The 5,810-nt window shown below is 33.9% G+C and overlaps 1 long non-coding RNA gene across 1 annotated transcript; it reads right to left on the bottom strand.

Annotated features, from left to right (window-relative positions):
• Nucleotides 1-872: 872 nt before the first annotated feature.
• On the bottom strand, nt 873-4,327 carry LOC126674400 (uncharacterized). Its single transcript, XR_007639523.2, has 3 exons — nt 4,084-4,327; nt 3,907-3,992; nt 873-1,623 (listed from the first exon to the last, which is right to left on the bottom strand). It is a non-coding gene; the product is annotated as an uncharacterized LOC126674400 (long non-coding RNA).
• Between the last annotated feature and the right edge of the window lie 1,483 nt (nt 4,328-5,810).

Here is a 5,810-nt window from a genome sequence, read left to right as displayed (position 1 = left end):
CCCGTTTTGTGAAAAGAAAAATATTTGATGAAATGAAATGTTTTGCAAGGACATAATTGTGCCCGGACACGAATCATAAAGGCATCGTATTGGCACGAATAGAATTGCATCACTACATTTATATTACATTCACTATTAAAACATGTATCATATACATTGTGTATGTATGGAATGAAAAAGAGAAGTGCCATTGCAACTCTTGTGATGAGAGAAGTCATCACACTGGTGCACAATTATGACATGATTTGATATATGAAAAGCAACATGATTTTAAATGGATGAGTTTTGAACGTAAGTAAGCTTAGACAGTGGCTCTATAAATAAAGGCATAGGACAAGGAGAACCACCTTGTTAAGCCTAAATGAGGATATGTGTAGATAGAACGACGAGTAGTGTAACGCCATACAAAATGTGTCAAGATTTGAATCGCAAAATCTCTAGAGAAGTCTTATATCGATTTTGAATACAAGGACAACGATGCTACTTTACAAACATGTAAAGTTATAGAGACAATATGAGGAAATAGATTATGAAAGTTAGTTACATCATGGGATATGAACCCTGTGTGTATGTAATATATTACATCAGAAGATCGAAGAGAGACAATCGATTCATAATAATTATGAATTGAGTATTAAGGGGTGTAATACTTGATGGAGAAGAGTATTACTGTCACGACCCATTTTCATGAATCGCGACCGGCGCTAGGGTATGGGTAATGTAGTACCGAAACCCGTAGCTAGCCTATCATTTAACACATCAATACATAAACCTGCAGAAAACCAATGCTCGGGGGCAACCGAGACTTCAGCCTAAATCTAACAGATATAATATTCAACAGATAGTATAACATGCTTATCCAATTCCGAGTCTAAAAATAGGCATAACATAAATAATCCGAAATAACTACATAACATGCCAGAGCAATATAACTAGTCAGATCAATCCGACAAACAACTGTAATAATAATAAGACGTCTAGTCAACTACTGCGGTCTAAGAATAAAATAGTTTGACAGTTTATCAAAATAAATGGAACCTCCGAGGAAAAGTAAATGCGGAGATCACCAGACTCTCTCAGATCATAACCCTGGGAAAAATTGGGAAAACAACGGGGTCAGATATACTGAGATGAGTTCATACCACTATTTACATTTATTAAGTGGAAAACCTTTAAAACGTTTAAAACATTTAATAACAATATTACAGATAATAGTTGGAACCCTAATCCACAATTCTAAATAATATTCATAATCCAATAGGTCTAGTCCCGAGAGCTGAGCTACACCGAGTTACCACTGACCACACTTATACCAGAGTCCCGAGAGCTGAGCTACACCGAGTTACTCTACCTGGTCCCGAGAGCTATGCTCACACCGAGTTACCACATTTCCATATATACCTTACCCAGATCAATACCGGTGCGCTCGCAGTCCTAATGATGCCCATTAGGTAGCACGTTCCAACTAAGAGCCATAATATAAAAACAGTTCGAAATATACGTACAGTATATATATTTAATATTAAAATAACAATTTACTTAATAAAGCGGTAAATAGCACTACAAACTCACTGCTTGCTTATCCACGTGAATCTTGGCAAACAGCTAACCCTGGTTCGACTCCTGAGCGCGAGTAGTCGCAGAGTAAAAAAAAATAAATCGTACGTTAAAATCACTCCAACCCCTAACTCTAAGAATACTAGACACCACGTATGACTAGCACAATTAATAAGTCAGATAAAATCACAGAGAAGCACAATTCTCAAATAAATTATAATGCCGCATATAATTCAAGACTATTGAGTTCACACTTAAAATCCAATCCGAAAATATTATTAAAATAATATTTAAATGATAAATAAAATCCATTCCTCAAATAGTGAGTTAGCCGAGTTTCTCAAAACTACCAAGCTAAACCCACATGTCGGTGACCCAAGTCTAAACCGACCCAACTGATATTCCAGAATTATAAACCACAGTTTATAATTATATTTTTATAAGAATGTTGATTAAATATCGAAATGAACTCAATAGCTTGAAACCCAAGTAATTATAATTATCGGCAAAATATTCCAAATAATTAAATAACCAATTAAAGCTAAAATGTCACTTTATCCCGCTAAGCCAAAATCTCAAATTATCAATTAAATAATAATTAATAATAATTATTAGTTTAATTTTTTTAAATAACACAAATATTATTTTTAGGTCTTAAAAATAATATAACTAATTGAACGAAGGATCATTTTGCCCCCTGAAGTTGGCACAAAGTATCAAAAACGTCCAAATTAGCAAAACAGGATCACTTTTACCCTGAACTTGGCAAATTTGGTACAAAAACCCCCCCTCCCCACTCTCACCTAAGAGAGTGAGATACACTCTCCGATTTTTTATGGTGGTTTCATTTTACCATGGTGGTTTTTGATAGAAAAAGGCTAAAATGGTCCTAATTTTTTTTAAACATTTTAAATTAATACTTAATAATTAGGAAAAAAACAATTTCATCCCTTTAATAATAAACTTAAACTAACAAATTAGCCCTTCAATTTTATATTTTTTACAAAAAAATATTTTTTTAATTTATATAGATAATATTAATTTCATAAAATCAAAAACCGTAAAAACAAAATTAGACACTAAAAATTAAAATCGCCAACGAAATATTCCGTCTCAGGCGAGACGAGCTCGCCTGAGAAGAGGAGCTGCCGGCAGCAGCTCCTCCGTTCTTGCTCGTCTGAGACGAGCAAGCACCTTGCTCATCTCAGACGAGCAAGAACCTGCTCGTCTCAGACGAGCAAGGTGTTTGCTCGTCTGAGACGAGCACCACCTTGCTCGTCTCAGACGAGCAAGGATCTGCTCGTCTGAGACGAGCACCACCTTGCTCGTCTGAGACGAGCACCGACATGCTCGTCTGAGACGAGCAGCAGGTTCCGGCGAGGAGGATCTCCTCCTCGCCGGAAATTGTAAAAAAAAATCATTTTTTTTTGAAAAAAGTTCATAAAAGCCCCTGAATTAATTAAGATTACTATTTAAGTATGATTAATGAGTATTTAGAATCTCACTCTCCAATTAGAGTGCCACATCAGCATAGGGGTGTTTTTGAAACGGTTTTGCCAAGTTCGGGGTAAAAGTGATCCGGTTTCGCTAATTTGGACGTTTTTGATACTTTGCGCCAAGTTCGGGGGGTAAAGTGATCCTTTGTTCATAACTAATTTGACAAACTTTCAAATTAAATGAAATCCCCAATTCTCACTTAATATAGTCACTTTTAAAATCGTATATAAACTATAATAAATTTAATATTAATTTATAATTAAAATTTTAATGCCCAAAATAAATTTCAAATTATAAATAATAATATTATTTAAATTGCTAAAATAATAAGTCGAAACTAAAATTCATTAACAACTAATAGAAAATAAAAATCAAGATTTCATTAACAAGTACTTGGCCCACACTTAAGTAAACCAAGCCCAATAAAATTAACATGAATTACTCCCGCCCATTACTTCTTCTTCTCCCTTACCAAATAATACAATTATTACAGTAATATCAACCTTATTCCAAGCTTCATAATTCCTTAACACCCATACTAACAAAAACAATGATTTTCTATCAATCAACAATCGCAGTGATCAAAACAATACTAACTCAAATTATAAACCGTAAATCAATAACAAGAACAAGGAGAGGAATTACGTCCATGGCAGCCGAGAACAAAAGAACGGAGATACGAAACCGAAACGAACGCTTTAAACAATTAGTACAACCAAAGCGATTTCGACTAGCAACTATAAACATGTGGGATGCGACCTCAGACCATGAAAACATTCGGCAGGGACAAATAGGAACACAAAGAATGCAACAATCAAAACGGAGGCAATGGAATCAAAAGGACGAACGTACCAATTCGTGAACGATGAATGATTGCGCCTTGCCGGATCCAGAGATTTATTTGAATAGATTGAGAATGAGGACGAACTCCCAAGATGCTATGATAATGAATGAACAGATTATGAAACTGACAAAAGATAACAAATGAATAATGAAAGAAAACAGTTGAGAGAGACCTATGAAACTTACCAAATCTGCATAGAATGAGAAGAAGATTCATGAGAGTAAGGGTTTGGGTGATTTTGAGGTGATAGTCGGCTAGGGTTAAGATGTTTCATAAATAGGTTTTATAAATAGGGAAAAGAAAAAGAATGAAAAGAAAAGGAAAAAAAACGCAGCAACACTAACACTGCAATTCAAAATATTGGTTTCTGCTATTTAATTAAAAGATGGGCTTCCTAGCATTATGGCCTAAGCAATACATTCATGGGCATGAAATCATGGGCTTTTCATGCACAAAATATTTACGTGGAAAGGAAGATGTATGCATGGTTCATTTACATGCATGCCAAAATATTAACTTTTCTTTTCTTTTTCCTTTAAAAATTAATAATACAAACCAAACATGAATTGAACCAAAAATAAAATGTTTAATAATAATAAATTATCTAACCTCGACGGAAAATAAAATTAAAATTTTAAAAAAAATAATTTAAAAAAAATACGGGATATTACAATTACTGTAATTATGAAAATTCGAGGATGAATTTTTATAAGGGGGAAAGAATGCAACACCCTGTAATTTGTTAAGGTATTAGATTGTGCCACGTGTCCAAATTTATGAAAATAAGGTCCGAGTAGGCCGGTTTTGAAATTCTAATAAGGAAATTTGGATATTATAATTCAATAAAAGAAGTGAAATCGAGGCTAAAAAAAAGTATAAGAGAACAATGTAAAGTGAAGTTTAAAGTCCTGTATTATTAATTATTATGAATAACTAATAAAATAATCGAGATAGATAGATAAAATATTATCGATGATAAATAATATATTATAGAGTCGTATTATTTATTTGGCTATAAATAATACGTAAATATCAGAGTTAAAGTGATTAAATTGGATAAAAGAAATTAAAAAAAAAGAGTAAAAGTAAAAGAAGAGGATGATTAAAGTGATAATTACTTGAATTACATATGGATAAAAAAAAGTGAGAAGGATAAATAAATTAAGAGATAAAGGTGAAGGATTTGGTCATAATTGTAACCATTTTAATGGAGACGAGATTTAAAAGGAATTAAAAAGTCTTTGATTAAATGAAAGACCAAAATGGTATGCTGACCAAGCCTTATGAATGAAGTACTTCATTAGCAAGATGAAGTTACAGAGATAAAAAACAACCATAGCAAAACTCATTTCCTTTACCATTTTCATCGTTCTCCATCCCGAGCTACGATTCGCGATTCTTAACCATTTTTGACTATTCTTGTTGCTAGATTTTCGTAGTTCATCGAGGAATCAAGGTAAGCTAGACGTTTTGTTATTCAATTAAGTATAATTTTTGAGTTTTGGTTAAGAAAAAGTTAGAATTTTGGAGAAATAATATCGATTTCATGTTATTGATTCGTTTTAAGCATTGCTTACGTGTTCTTGATGTTTAAGAGTGTTGTGGTGATACTATGTACATTTGTAGGTGTCAGAAGCATGACAAAAGGGAGTTTTAATGGTTGTTTGCAGCCATTAGGGCTACTTCCCTTACTCGCACATCGCGTCTAGGGCGCGACGTGAGGTTTTCCCTCACAACGTGACAGTGCTCGTCGCGGCGTGAGGAGTCCTGACATGGCGAGCCAAGGATAGGCCCGACATGCCAAGGCCAAGGCCGGGCTGCCTAGGTCATATTCAACCTATGTTGATGTATCGAAGTTGATTCAAAGTGTTTTAATTATTAGGAATTACAGATTTCAATTTGACGGAAAATG

This window comes from Mercurialis annua, linkage group LG3, assembly GCF_937616625.2.
Source record: "Mercurialis annua linkage group LG3, ddMerAnnu1.2, whole genome shotgun sequence".
Lineage (NCBI taxonomy): Eukaryota > Viridiplantae > Streptophyta > Magnoliopsida > Malpighiales > Euphorbiaceae > Mercurialis > Mercurialis annua.
This window is presented reverse-complemented; position numbering and strand designations above follow the sequence as displayed.